Below are 13849 nucleotides of genomic sequence, written 5' to 3'. Positions count from 1 at the left end.
AAATCATGGCACCACAGCACCATATCCTAGTATAAAACTGCACAGACCAGTATCAAGCACGTCTAAATACTAGGCTTATTTTCAGATTTACTTCACCAACATTCCCCCTTCTTCAAGGTGACTAAGAAGCAGGAATTACCAAAACAATCAGTGAAGAGAAAGCACCATGAGGTAATCTCTAGCTGACTCGCCATTGGATTTTTATCCCTCAGATGGGGAAAAATAATCCAATTATAAAACAGTGGCCTTAAAATCACCCTGCATTTCCTGAGTCCCATAGAGAAACACTGACAGATTTCAAGGATAAAGTCTCATTCGCACTCTCCCAGCTGAAGGTGAAGTTTGCATAGGAGCAATGAGATGCAGGCTCTTGGCAGGAGATGCCTATGGGCTTCCAGGAAGAGATCCCAGCAGGGTGTAGGTTTCACTGAACCAACGGAGCTGTCTCAGCCTGTCTCACAAACGTGAGCTCTTACCATCTTTCAAGATGAGATCTGAACACAGTCATGCACGGCTTTCCAAGCGCGGCAGGAATGAGCAATACATTCACTTCATTATCTGAAGACCATGGCTTGGGCTGATGCTTGTGAATGTTGCTCTCCTTGCCACCAAAGAGCATAAATTAGGAGAACACCTCAGCTGCACATCTGAATTGCATAACCAATGTTAGGCAGCTCACCATAGTGCTAGCAGTTACTTTTGACCATTTAGCACCTTTTAACAGACCACACTAAATTGGTAAAATTGATTCATTTTCCCAGGTGACTTGGAATAATATGAAAAGAATGTTTAAGTACTTCACCTCCTTAAGAGTTTTCTAGGAGTATGTTTGACAGTACAATGTGCTTCCATACTGGAAGCACTTAAAAACTTCCTACACTATTGCTGGAAAAGGCACAGAATGCATTTAGTACAGTAAGATGGGACTAGGTTTAAGTACAGAAGAGAAACCAAAAAGACAGGTGCTACCAATCGTGCAACAGAGATTACACGTTGTCCTGTACTTCTGCAGTACCACTGATTGCTTGTGAAGAGGTAAGAAAGGAGATCTGTAAGTCAGGCACATGAAAGACCAAGAACTGACACAGGCTGAATGGCATTATTAATTCTGTTGGTATCATTGACCTTACAGAAGAGTGATAAAATATGTGTGATCAGAAAGATGAGCTACTTCCTTTAACTGCATAGGTCCTGCAGTGCACCTTCATTTGTGGCATACGTCATCTGACACAATGGAGTAGCTGGATTTATGATAACTCAGGCTGCTGCTCAAGAGATCTGGCCTGGGGCCACCAATTTCACACAACAGGAATATACCAGACTCTCCGCATTTCTCGTGGGATTTCAAGAACTAGTGAGCATGGTTGGGTTTAAAATGCATTCAGGAGCTTGCACACCGGCAACACATGGAAATAACTCCTAGTCCATCCTGAATGGACAAGAGTGTCTGGGACTGCACATGAGACATACTGGCCCCTCAGAGGCATACAGAATCCTCCTCCCTTAGTGCTCATTTAACTCCTTTAAAGTTTCAGCTGATCCCCAGGGTACAATGAATACCTTATCAATTTTATTCCCAGTACCCAGGTTCCCCTAACATAAATGAAACAGGCAGCTACTCCTTGAAGAAATTCACCAAGCTCACAGCTAATGAGACTCTCTGCCTGTGGCATCATTGCCACAGAAGACTAATTTCAGATATTCAGCTGCTCTCACTTCACTCTGGAGTACCTCCCCTAGTTGAGGAAAAACTGCTGCTGGTTACAAAGAGGAGAAAAATGTACCTTTTCTACCAGAGAGGCTTCCTCTTTTCCCTGTCCCAAAAAGAATGTGATAGCTGAGAAAGGACTGAACAAGGTGACCTCATTATTAAGAGCCTGAGGAGCTGCAATGCAGCTTTTAGATGCATATATCTAAAAACCTTTAAGTTGCTGTGAGGTAGGAAGACCTCAGACTCATAATGCAAGGGCACATTTCATTGCCAACACTGTGGTTACCAGCAGAGAATTCTGCCAGCTAATTATTATTCAGTCTGATAAATTATTCTTTCATCAGAATAAAAGGATTCCCCTCTGGGTGTAGCTTCTTCCTCTCCCTCAGGTACCTTACAATGCTGAAATTGAAGGCCATAATTCAATTAACAATGGATGGGAACTTTTTAATGAAAATTAACCATACAGAAACAGATGTTGGTGCCACAGAAACGCAGATACTCCCTATGAAGCATCACTGGCTGTCATGTGAATGGGAAAATGCAGACATCTTAACTTGGAGTTATACACCAGATGAGATACTATACTTACATCTGCAGACCCACAACTCAATGACGTGCTTAAGCACATGCTTGGATTTCATTAATCTGCTTTGCCATATGCTTGAATTTATTCTGTACTGGTAACATTACTAGCCAAAAGGGACACACTTCCACACTAGTAAAACTTCCCTGACTGCTAAACCACCTTTGGATAGCTGTGATTTCTTCTGGCATATACAAAAGTGATGCCCAGATTTCCAGATACAGTAAATAAAATGTGAAAGGGAACTGTATTTGTGAAACAGACTCCATGGCTGGGGCTGGAACTAACACCAACTGTTTGCAAACCATGGTTCAAAATGACTCATGCAACTGCCAGGCTTCAAGTTTAAAAAGCTGGAAATGAAGAAGAGCTGGAAACACAATGTCTACATAAGGTTGTACGTTGGCAATTTTTAAGAGTTTTATGTTTGCTTTTTTTTAGGAATACAGTTAGGAATATAAAATCAACATAGTAAGCTCTGTTTTAACTGTCTCCCTCCTCCCCATTATTCCTTTTCGAAAAGCCATTGCAGCATCTCATCAGACCAAGGATTAGAGACTTTTTTTTTCTGATTTCCAATAGAAATTTATCCATCTCTGGTTTAAAGCAATTTACTTGTGTTATAACATTGGCCTTGCACTTAACCAGCCTATTTATCTCCCTGGCATTTACTCAGTGCATTTAGAGACAGAAATCATTTCTCCTTTCAGCATGTCATCTGAGGTCACACAAGAGAATAAAACAAATGTCCCCTTGTAAGGTAACACAAACTGGAACAGACATCAGAGTGGACAGAACTATTTCTGAACATGGCCACATAGTCTCCTGTATCAGGAGATTCCAGACTCTTCTCAACAGATACTTGTACAATGTCTTTAACATACCTGTGTCTGCACAACTGTGCCAGAATCACTTAGGTAGGAAGGTGTCTCGGGAGGTCATTACTTGCAGCCTTCCAGTCGGGTTCTGAGCACTTCCATGGTTGGATATTCACTGGGCAACCTATTCTTGTACATAATTATCCTCATTGTAGAAATCTTCCTTTACATTTACTCAAAATCTCCCGTTTCAGTTTAGGACCACTCTCTCATTCTTCTGTTGTGCACCTCACAAATAAGTCTGACTTCATCTTCTTGATAACCTCCTCATAGATTCTGGAAGACTGCTATTAGGACTCTCCAAAACCTTCTGTTCTCCAGGCTGAAGAAGCCCAGTATGCTCAGCCTCTTTCACTGGGCATGTGCTCCAGTCCCCAGCCATCTTGATGTGCCTCTGCTGAACCTGCTGCCTTGACATTCAGAGCTGCCTCCCACAGGATCCCTTCCTCTGTGAACTGGTCATTTCCAGAAAGGGCCACCAACTCTCCTCTTCTTCCTTGTCTATGTTTCCCGAAGAGCTGTTATGTCCCTATCAGATCTCCAGCCATCTGAGCTACCCCACCACTTCCCAACTATTCCAATGATTTCACAGTTCTGTGTCCATACATGGAGACCTAGCTCCTCCTGTTTCTTTCCTAGGCTGCATGCATTTTGCATACAGGCACATGAGACAGGTTCTCTTTTGACTAGTTTTATCTTTCCTGAGTGCTCTCTCACTCCATACTTCTGTCCCTTGAACCTATCACCCCCCTAAGAACCACTCCCTGACTTAACTATAAGCTGTCATCACCATCCTCCAATCTCACCTAGTTTAAAACCCTTCTTGAAAGGCTGGCCAGACTGTCGGGAAAGATGTTTTGTCAAACAGATCATGTCTCTCACTAGCAATTCTCATTCCTCAGAGGAACCCACAGTGCTAAGAGCCAAAGCATTTCTTGTGACAACAGCTACGCAGCCCGCCATTAACTCACAGGTTGTGTCTGCATCTACCTTAGCACTTCCCTCTCATCTGCAGGATTGAGGAAAACACTACCTATGCTTGCACGTAGGCTCACCTTTGCCTAAAGAGCTCTGCAGACTGTCTCGATTTACTTCAGATTTCCCTTGGCAGCGTCACTGCTGTCCATCTAGATGAGCAGCAAGAGGTAACAGTCCAAGTGCCAGACAAGCCTCAGCAGCCTCTCCACACCATCCTGGATCCAGGTCTTGCCAAGCCATACAACTTGTGTGAAAGCATGTCTGGTCAGCAGATGAGCACCTTTATCTCCTGAAGTAGAACATCTCCAGTCACTGTTACCTGCTGCGTCCACCTGCTGCTAACGCTCAGATAGTTCTTCCAGAAGGAGCTTGTTCCCTGTCATTGGCTACTAGGGCATTGTACCAATCCTGTAAATTTAGATCTGAGTATGGAGAAGGAGCCTTTCTTCTGCTGCGAAGTCACAAACTTCCAGACTTTTCTTGCTTTTAACAGGAACGCATTCATCCCAAGTATCTTGATTATAGGACTAGGAGCAGGAAGCCTGCTCCCATGAGGGTCACTGGGCCCAACTGGCAAGTACTTTTAACTGCAGCTGACATAAGAGACACATTATAGTCTTTAAAGATGCTGCAAAACTCAATCCCTCATCACTGTCTCCTCTTGGGATGTTCTCCCACAGCAGACAAAGTGCTGAAGGCACATAACCAGCTTTTGCTAACATGAAGAAATTTCAGATTGCGAAGTAAATCACTTCCAATGGCAAAGCTGAATAGTTCTAGCTAAATTTTGTTTATCAGGGTAGTACAGCATTTTCCCTAGAACCTCAGATACTACTAAATATTATCATTCTTCTGCACTGATCCTTTTCTAACAGTAAGTGTATATGTAGAAAATCCATACGGTTGACACCACTGCCCTGGCAGACACAGAATTAACAGTGATCCTGTAAGGGATTGGAAAAGCCTGAGGGATTTCATAAAGGGATGGAGTTTAAGAGGCAACATTTTTTAAATATAACTGAGGCCAGGATATGGATGCTTACCTTCTGCAACTTTAACTAACGCCAGTACTCAGATCTGAGCAGAAAGCACCATTTTTAAGTTTTCCTCTAAAGGAATCTATAAACCCTTCAGGCTTGGTCAACCATTAAGTATTCAGCATTCTGATTTTGGGGTGGTTTGTATTAGATAAGAATTTCTCACCTCCTATCACTTCTATTTTTTGCTGTCACTTACATTCAGTCTAGGAAAGATAATATTAATTTTCCCTGCTACATTTTTAATTGTATGAAGTAACATACTTCGCATTAGTTTTCTTTCCAGAGGAGGCTCTGTCACATATTACAGACTTCTGATACCTGTTAGCTTCCCTACAGAACCTTCTGTAATACCAGGGAGGGAGTGAAAAAATCCTGTACCCCCAAACTATCACTGAAATCCATTTAACACTCAAAGAGAAAGTACTTACTACAAACCTTCGGTGAAATGCATTTCAAGCATGACTTCAGTGAGACAGTATCCCTTAGTGGGTAGCACAGAACCCTAGGACTTGTGGGCTAACATAATAAAGCTGAAGAAAGAACTCTAAGTCCGCACTAATTTAAGGGTGATGTATAGGCATGCTGCAGTAGACATCATCCCCATAGTTTCTAGCACTAATCAAATGAGACCACTTCATTTGTTGGTACTACGAAATCAAGAGGAAATACTGCAAGATCCAAGAAGAACTGATGAAGCCAGAATGACAAAAGAGCATTGATGAATTAGTGCTTCATAGCATAGAACTGTACCTGCTGGGAGGAGTGGAATCCTGGGGAAAATCTTCAGGGCAACAGTGGCTGCTGAAATTAAAACATGAGTGTTTTTTACAAAACTCAAATAAAAAAATAAGATATCATAATGTACTGAGAAAAGACAATTGATGGGATCCAAGAAAAATCCAGAGGGAAAAAGAAAAAAGGGAAGAGGAAACAAGATTAGAAAGAGAAGACAAGATCTTGCTGTATGGTGATTAAACTAGTAAGAGGAATGAGTTCTGATCAGGCAATTCACAGGAAGTGTTCATATATTATCCCTCTAAGCGTCTTTAGTCCTTTATGACGGTGGTGAGGCACTGGCACAGGTTGCCCAAAGAAGTGGTGAATGGTCCATCCCTGGCAGTGCTCAAGGCCAGGCTGGACAGGGTCTTAGGCAACATAGTCTACTGTGAGGTGTCCCTGCCCATGGCAGGGTGTTGGAGCTAGATGAACTTCAAGGTCCTTTCCAACCATAACTATTCTGTGATTCTATGTCTAATGGCTAACCTTGAAACTTCAAAACATTGTATTACTCTCTCTAGGTACCAGGTAGTACACAAATTATTTTAAACCACAGCAATATTCATAAAAATACTACAAAACCAGTCCGTAAAGTACCAGTCTATGAGATCTTCATAAAGACAAGCATATGAATAATTTTTAAAGTAGAAAAATATGGCACCTTACAGCAAGCTTATTAAATTATGCACCAAGTATTTCATCCTGACCAGATTTGGAACCCATATTAGCAGTCTTTTCAAATGCCTTTGTTTTAAAGCCATTCACAAAACAGTTGGGAATTCCTCTGCTTGCTACAAAGTCCCCATATAGGATCCAAGTCCTACCTGGAAAAACCCCCAAAACTAGAATGAACACACCCAGGCACACACACTCCAGTTTTGCCCTGTTTAGTTGCAGAAGAAAGAGCTAATAAATGCACACTATATTCAGTGTTGTGGTCTTCCTCAGCTCACCACTACCACCAAGGCAGAAGTTTTACCAGCTTCCTACTGTTCTCAGTTTAAACATCAGCTCATACCGATAAGCAAATGTCAAGGACAAATGTTACATGTTTTGCTGATCATTTAATGTGAAACAGGCAACTTGTGCAGCAGAAGAGTTGTTTTACAGTACAGAAAATTATTAATAACATATTGCACATACAACCATCAAGTATCAGAAAGAAGCTGCAGAAAGAAGCTTGTTAAGGGTGGGGATGAAAAGAAGGATTAAAGCTTCAAAGGAAACACAAATAATTGATAGGTTTGGGGGAAAAAACAGCTCTAAGAAGATTATCTTTGTAACAGAAAACTACTTGTGGTTTCCAAGAAGCAGAAAAATAGATATTACCATATTAACAAGATAATATTACAACAGCTAAGGGCAACAACAGAGAGTAGGAACCTCATTGGAAGAGCTTTATTTAGGGTCAAGATTCCCCTAGATGATATGCCATCAGCTGCTGTAGTAACTAAGTAAAAATCTGGACAAAGCCTGAAAAATTCTGAGAGCAGAACCATTGAAACTTACCAAACAACAGCTACTGGTTCAGAATCACACTGGATGACTCCAGAATACACAAATACATGAGTAATCCAATTAGACGCCCTACATTATCTTCTCTTGCAGACAATCATTAACATGTGCATTGAAAAACAGCTGTGTGATTAACATATCCTGCTATAGACTATTACTTGTTTCTTAAGAATTATGAGCAGACGAAAATCTCATTTAGTAAAGACTATTCTTTTTCACTTGGCAATGACGGTTTGGTGTTTTCTTTTCCTCTGAAAGGTAAGTTGTTTTGATTTTTTTTTAAAGCGGTTTACCTGCAAGCTAACTAATTGACTTCTGAATTTATTGTACCCTGTTTGTCTTAGCAAAGCTGTAGGATGAGACCTATAAAAAGGTATTTTGCTTTATCTTCATTATAAAAAAGTAATCCGTAACTATCAGATGTGATCCTCTGCAAAGGAGTTCATGAACAATCCACATAATTCCAAATATTTTATAAAGATGATGCAGGCTGCACTTTTAACTGATACTAAATGAACTGCTCAAAAGGATATAAGTGTCTCAAAAGCTAAATATTATTTCTAATATACCATATAATCTTTGGGTATTTCATACTTCACATTTGCTAATGCTGGAATAGAAGCAATGTATAAAGAACTTACTTGTTAAGAGAAAAAAAACATTAACATTTTCCTTTTGTAATAGTGAGAAGCAAGATAACCAGTAAATCTTCCCCAGACCAAGATATGATTAACAAAAATTCATTAAATTTGGATTACTGATATCCAGTAAAAAAAATCTTGTGGTAAACATGAAGCAACATTACTTTATAGCCACAGACCACTGGGAAACAAACCTGAGTCACTTGGACCTGAAGCTTCTTGAAGGTGACATTTAGAGTCCAGCACAACAACACATGATGAAAATGATCATTAGCCCAGCTGGATTTTCCCAGGAAAGAAGAAAAACACAGGCTGTAATTCTTAACAGTCTGATTTTATGAACAGAAGCTGAGCTGTAACCAAATCCTCAAGGTTTCTTACCAAAGAAGGAAACTAAAGCAGCTGAACTACCAACATAGCAACTTACTTTCTGAGAAGCTATTTAAATGTACTACTGAAGCCCCTTTTTGTAAGGGTTCTTATGAAGTAGTCAGGCTCCCAGAGAGGGGTGTGAATAAGTTCTTTCCACCACTCATATTTTTGACATGAGCAGTGTTCTGTCCAGCTGAAAAAGTCACCAAAAGATATATTTATCAAAGAATGAGAAGTTGTATATTTGTAAATTCCATAGACAATCATTCAAGTGACCTACAAAGAGGTCAAGGCACAGAGAGACTCACTTACTCTGACAACTAGATTAAGTTACAACAGCGCTCTTTGAGAGCAGATACCAAACAGGAACGACAGCCTTTTAGGACAATCAATATTTTAAGTACTAACTGTATGTTCATATATTTTGTTGAAATATTAAATACATGGTTAAACACCTTCCTTAGCAACTTGGACCTTTCTGCACATGAATCTACCCACAAAATATATTAATAATATAGGAAAAGGAGACATTAAAGATTATCCTCAAATTTCCAAATTGCAGAGTTATCTCATACAAGAGGCACACTCACTAAGGATTTTCTCCACTGAGTACCAGTGCAAGCCATATCTGCTTCTTACACATACGAGGTGGTATAGAACTGATTCGATAACTCATTCTCAAAGCCTCTGCAAAATTCAAGGAACTGGCTGCCAGAAGAAAACTCTGAAATTGCAGGGTTGGATTTGATCTTAAAAGTCTTTTTCAACCTAACTGATTCTATGGAACTCCCTATGATAGTATGAAATACTCATTAAATTTTACAGCCATGTACACAAAGCAAACCAAGTAAAATTGGCATAAGAGAACCGCAGCAACAGTAGAGCTTCCAGTCTTGTCCTTCCCTTTTTTATACCTGTTGCAGTGCCCCCACCTAGGAGCAGATCTCCATGCCTAGTCACTTTGCCTACATCTGTAATACAGTTCAGGTCATACTCTCTGGACCTCAAGCCAACCAGCACAGCAGTGCTCACATACATATGGATGTTCTCTCTTGCCCCCTGGACAAACCCTTCAAACTTCAGTAAGGGTTTGAAGTAAGGAGACCCTTCAAATTCCTGGCAAGCACTTACTGGCCTGTGCCCAGGCACTGTCTGTGAGAATGATAGCTGGCTCCCACTAAAACTGTTCTTTCGACCACACAAACTAATGAGCTGCACAGCCTACTGCATGGCAATATTTATGTTAATTAAGGGCCTTATTAATACTGTTACTATTACCTATGCGAGCCTGTGTTTCACCTCAGTGCAGAGCTAAGGATGTAATGGTGTTTTGTACAAAACTAAACGAGCCTCCCAGTACCCATTCAGAAAAGGACCTGAGTTTTATCCAATATACAAACCAGGAGACTGAGATCAAAAGACAATACAATTTACTTCAATGAAATGGTAGTAAAGAGCCAAGAATAAGGGACAGGACTCATTTAGCTGCTGGACTATCTATGATGTTAAATTATTTATTGCTTCTCACAGGGAAGGCAGACATGCACTCACAAGAAAAGCTGTGCGCAGGGAAGAGAGTTATGAAAGTATTCACACACTCTCTCAAAAGAGTTAGCTAACTGCCAAAATATGCTGCTGTAACATATTTTCATGTTTAGGTAGCAATTCTTTTCTACATCCCAGGGCTGGAATCCTGTGTGGGGAAAACTGAACTGCTCAGTACATGTAAAAGACAGGCCTCATTAAGTCTTGGACATCTTCTCATTTCTTGGTCATAAATCCTATTACCTTGTATTACAAACTGCCATAAAACTCACAGATAAAAGATAATTTATGCTCAGTGTACAGAAGCTAATGTTTCTGTACTCCTGAGAAGCACACAACCAGAAAATGAGAAAGTATGTATGTGAAACCTTAAGCCATTCATATTGAACATGACTAGAATGATAAACATGACTCTAAGGGCCTAATGCTCTTCAGCCAGGGTATATTCTAATGGTAATTGATATTACCAAAATTCCAAGCATAAAATGTACAGACTGTTGCATAAAATATCTTGCATATAAGGACTGATTACTCTTTATTTAGAATTCACGCTTTCTTCCCTCCCCCACTACAGAAAGAAGTATGATGGCTATTCAGAACAGAGAGACTTTTTTTTTTTTTCTTCTTTTTTTCCTTTTTTTCTTTTAATTCCAATCATCACATTAGAAAATGCTTCAGGCCAAGCATCACCTCCTGGAATTCTTACACAGTCTCCCTATTTCTGACTCTTGCTTTCGGACTTGGCACTGATTTTAACTGGGGTGGTGATCTGCTAAAGGAAATATTTTGCTGTAATGAAGACTGAGCAAAAGATGCATTTCATTTAGGTTGGTTGTCGTTAGTTTCCTTTCCCATCCAGATGACAGAAAATCTTTCACTGTCAACTTAAAACTTCCGTAGTTACAAACTATGCTCTCATTGCTTACACCCTTTGTAATGGATGGAAACCTAGCTGAGAGTTGATTACCTCTCATGACTGAGAGGCATAACAAAGTATGGTTTTTGTCACAGTGTATTCAGCATAGTATACATATTTATATTCATCGTGACTGTATGTCGGAAACAGACAGGAAAACAGAGGTGTGCAGTTGTTCTGTGACACTTGGCTTCACTGGGGCCCTGGACAATGCTCTCAGGGTGGACAATGGTGAGATCATGAGAAACTGCACAGCCCCATGAGTAAACAATCAGAGATCTGGCATAAAGCTGGTTGTGTTTCTAAGGGTATAAAAGCAGGACCCTCTTGCGGCCATGAGAAAAGCCTTACCTACAGGTGGATGCACCACATAGGGACTTTCCCAGTTACCTAAGACTCCTGGCACTGGATGCAACGGGGCTTCCCAGCTGCAAGTGTGGGCCTGGATGATGCTTCAGTGGTAATCAGTGATGTATTTCTTCTTAATCTCTGTTCTCTCTACACAGTAATGATTTAACGCATTCGTAACTTTCTTTGGTACTTCACTTACATACCTCTATCTCTGATTTGCTTTATTGTACTTATTCACTATATATAGGAGATGTTTACTTCATGCACATTAGTGTGCTTGCTTTAGTGTGCTTATTGGCTTTAGTGTGCTCATATAATAAACTGCGCATGTTACACAGCTAGTGTGTGGTCACTTTGTGGTGCACCCCGCCTGTCAGCAAAACACCCTTCCACAGGAGCAACCTGTTTCACACCTACTTTCTTTTTTTTAATACTTGTTAAGTAATTTGACCAATATTGGAATTCATTTATCTAAATTTAGATACCTACAATGTATTTCTATCGCAATCCCAGCCAAACACCCAGTCTCTCCACAGACACAAGTATTTAAGGGGTGTAATAATTCCCACCTTTTTTCTCTTCATCTCTCAGCATAGTTCATCCTTATAGGTCAGAAATGAATATAGAAATTTACTTCCTTCTAGTTTTCTTCACTTTCCATGCCAAAACATATTTCCCAATATCTTTCAAAAACTTGCACTGTCTGTGTCTATTTTCCAAGAAATGCCTTAGTACTCAACATGCCTTTCATTCAGTACTTGGATAACTGTAGTGACTGATGAAAAAAGGACTTGCTTTACCTGGTCCTCCTTGGTTGGTAGGCTGCAATGGATCCGAAATCAGGCACTGTCCTTACTGTCTTCCTCTATCATCCCAAATACTTTCAGCAAGTCTACAAGCCTGTTTCCTACAACAGTGTGGACCCTTTACAAGTGTGTTAAAACCGGATCTATTTCTTCTGCTGCATCCCTCTATATCAACATTGTAGTAATGTAAAATAGCTCTCTTTCAAAGCAACTGCTTATTAGATTTTCTGGTGTACTTAGAAACCCACTCAAACTGTCCCCATCTTAGTTTCTGCATTAGTACCAAAAACTTTAGCAGCTTGAGTTGCTATTCTCCTTTGTATCCTTCCTAGGGCTTTCATGGGATTAGCAGTTTATCTGCTCTGTGCAAATATTTTAGCCTCTGCCTAGGCACACATCATAGAGAACCAATAATACTCTTTCACTATAGAAAATGGAGGGCTAATGTTATTTTGAAGCAAAACTATGGTTATATTTTGCTCATATATTTTATGCAAAGAATAAAAAAATGATCGAATTCTTCTTTCCCCAAGTGAGAAAAGTTTCAGATCTACATTTTAGAGTAAAAGAAACATGCTCTTAACTTCATCATTTGTATTAGCATTTGAATCTCAAAACCTTGCTTCATTGGTTGCACAGTTTCCAGACTTGCATTTCAAAAAGTCAGTGGGTCTCTCACCGTGTTCAGCTCCCTCCTACCTTGATTTTAGATTACAAAGGGGAGAGAGGAAAAAGAGAGAATATTTTGTTTGTAGCTGTTTGTAAGAGAAAAACACCACACTGATGTCCACATAAAGAGTACTTTCAAGCTTAGGATCCTCAATTCTTTCTGTGTATGAAATACTCACTTGATTTTTACCTAAACTATGCAGGAACAATGTTATTATCTGGAGGTATCATGACAGTTGACTGAAGATGCTGACAGTGACAAGTTTAAACCAACAACAAAAAGCAATTTTGTGTCAAAGTTGGCATTAAGATTGTTGAAACAGTCTGCCCCCTTTATCTTCCCCTTATTTCCGTACACTAGAAAGAGCCTGAGGCTACAGAAGTTGGTTACTGGCAATGCAGAACACCAGCCAGGAACAGCAGGGAAAATTAATACTCTGGGGAACATTCCCCATCAACAATAAAGTATTAAATGCTTCTCATACAGCATTATTAAAACCAGAACATAAAGAAGTTTCCAGCAAGCCCAAACAATTAGCAACCTCCCATTCCTATTTCAATGCACAAATCATATCTTTTTTTTTTCCAAGTCACAAAGGATTGAATTATTCATTCAAGACTCTTCTGAAAGCAACTTTAGGCATGGCATTATAAAGCCTCTTATGGAAAAGATGAATGAAAAGAGTTAAGTCTTTCCAATTCAAGTGAATTGTAAGCTAAATTGGCGGATCACCATCTTGTTTTATTTTTTCAGTATCTTCTTAAAAACATTCTAAAATTATTTTACAGTCATCAGTGGAGTTCTGCACCCACAAATCAATCACAAGGGAGTTACTCTTCACTTTCAGATTTTAACCACAGTTATCCTTAAGTCTTCTTTCTCCCTCACTCTGCTGCCTCTATCCATTTTGTGCAAGTAATGATCAGAGCCACTCCTCGTCTTGCTGCTAAATGAGCTCCTGTATCTACCATCTTTCCTGCAGACGCAGTGCTTCAAAGCTGTTAATACACCATCTGCCCCCTTGGATTAATATCTATAATCTCACAGAACCTTATTAATGCTT

General features: G+C 39.9%; 1 protein-coding gene across 8 annotated transcripts in view; it reads right to left on the bottom strand.

The window, feature by feature from the left end:
* TPK1 (thiamin pyrophosphokinase 1) overlaps positions 1-13849 on the bottom strand; it is a 284419-nt gene that overhangs the window by 84741 nt on the left and 185829 nt on the right. The window lies entirely within an intron of this gene.

This window comes from Pezoporus wallicus, unplaced genomic scaffold (assembly GCF_028554395.1).
Source record: "Pezoporus wallicus isolate ANWC-B61680 ecotype Strahan unplaced genomic scaffold, APGP_CSIRO_Pwel_v1 scaffold_11491, whole genome shotgun sequence".
NCBI lineage: Eukaryota > Metazoa > Chordata > Aves > Psittaciformes > Psittacidae > Pezoporus > Pezoporus wallicus.
The sequence above is the reverse complement of the archived record's forward strand: the minus strand, read 5'-3'. Positions and strand labels throughout refer to the sequence as shown.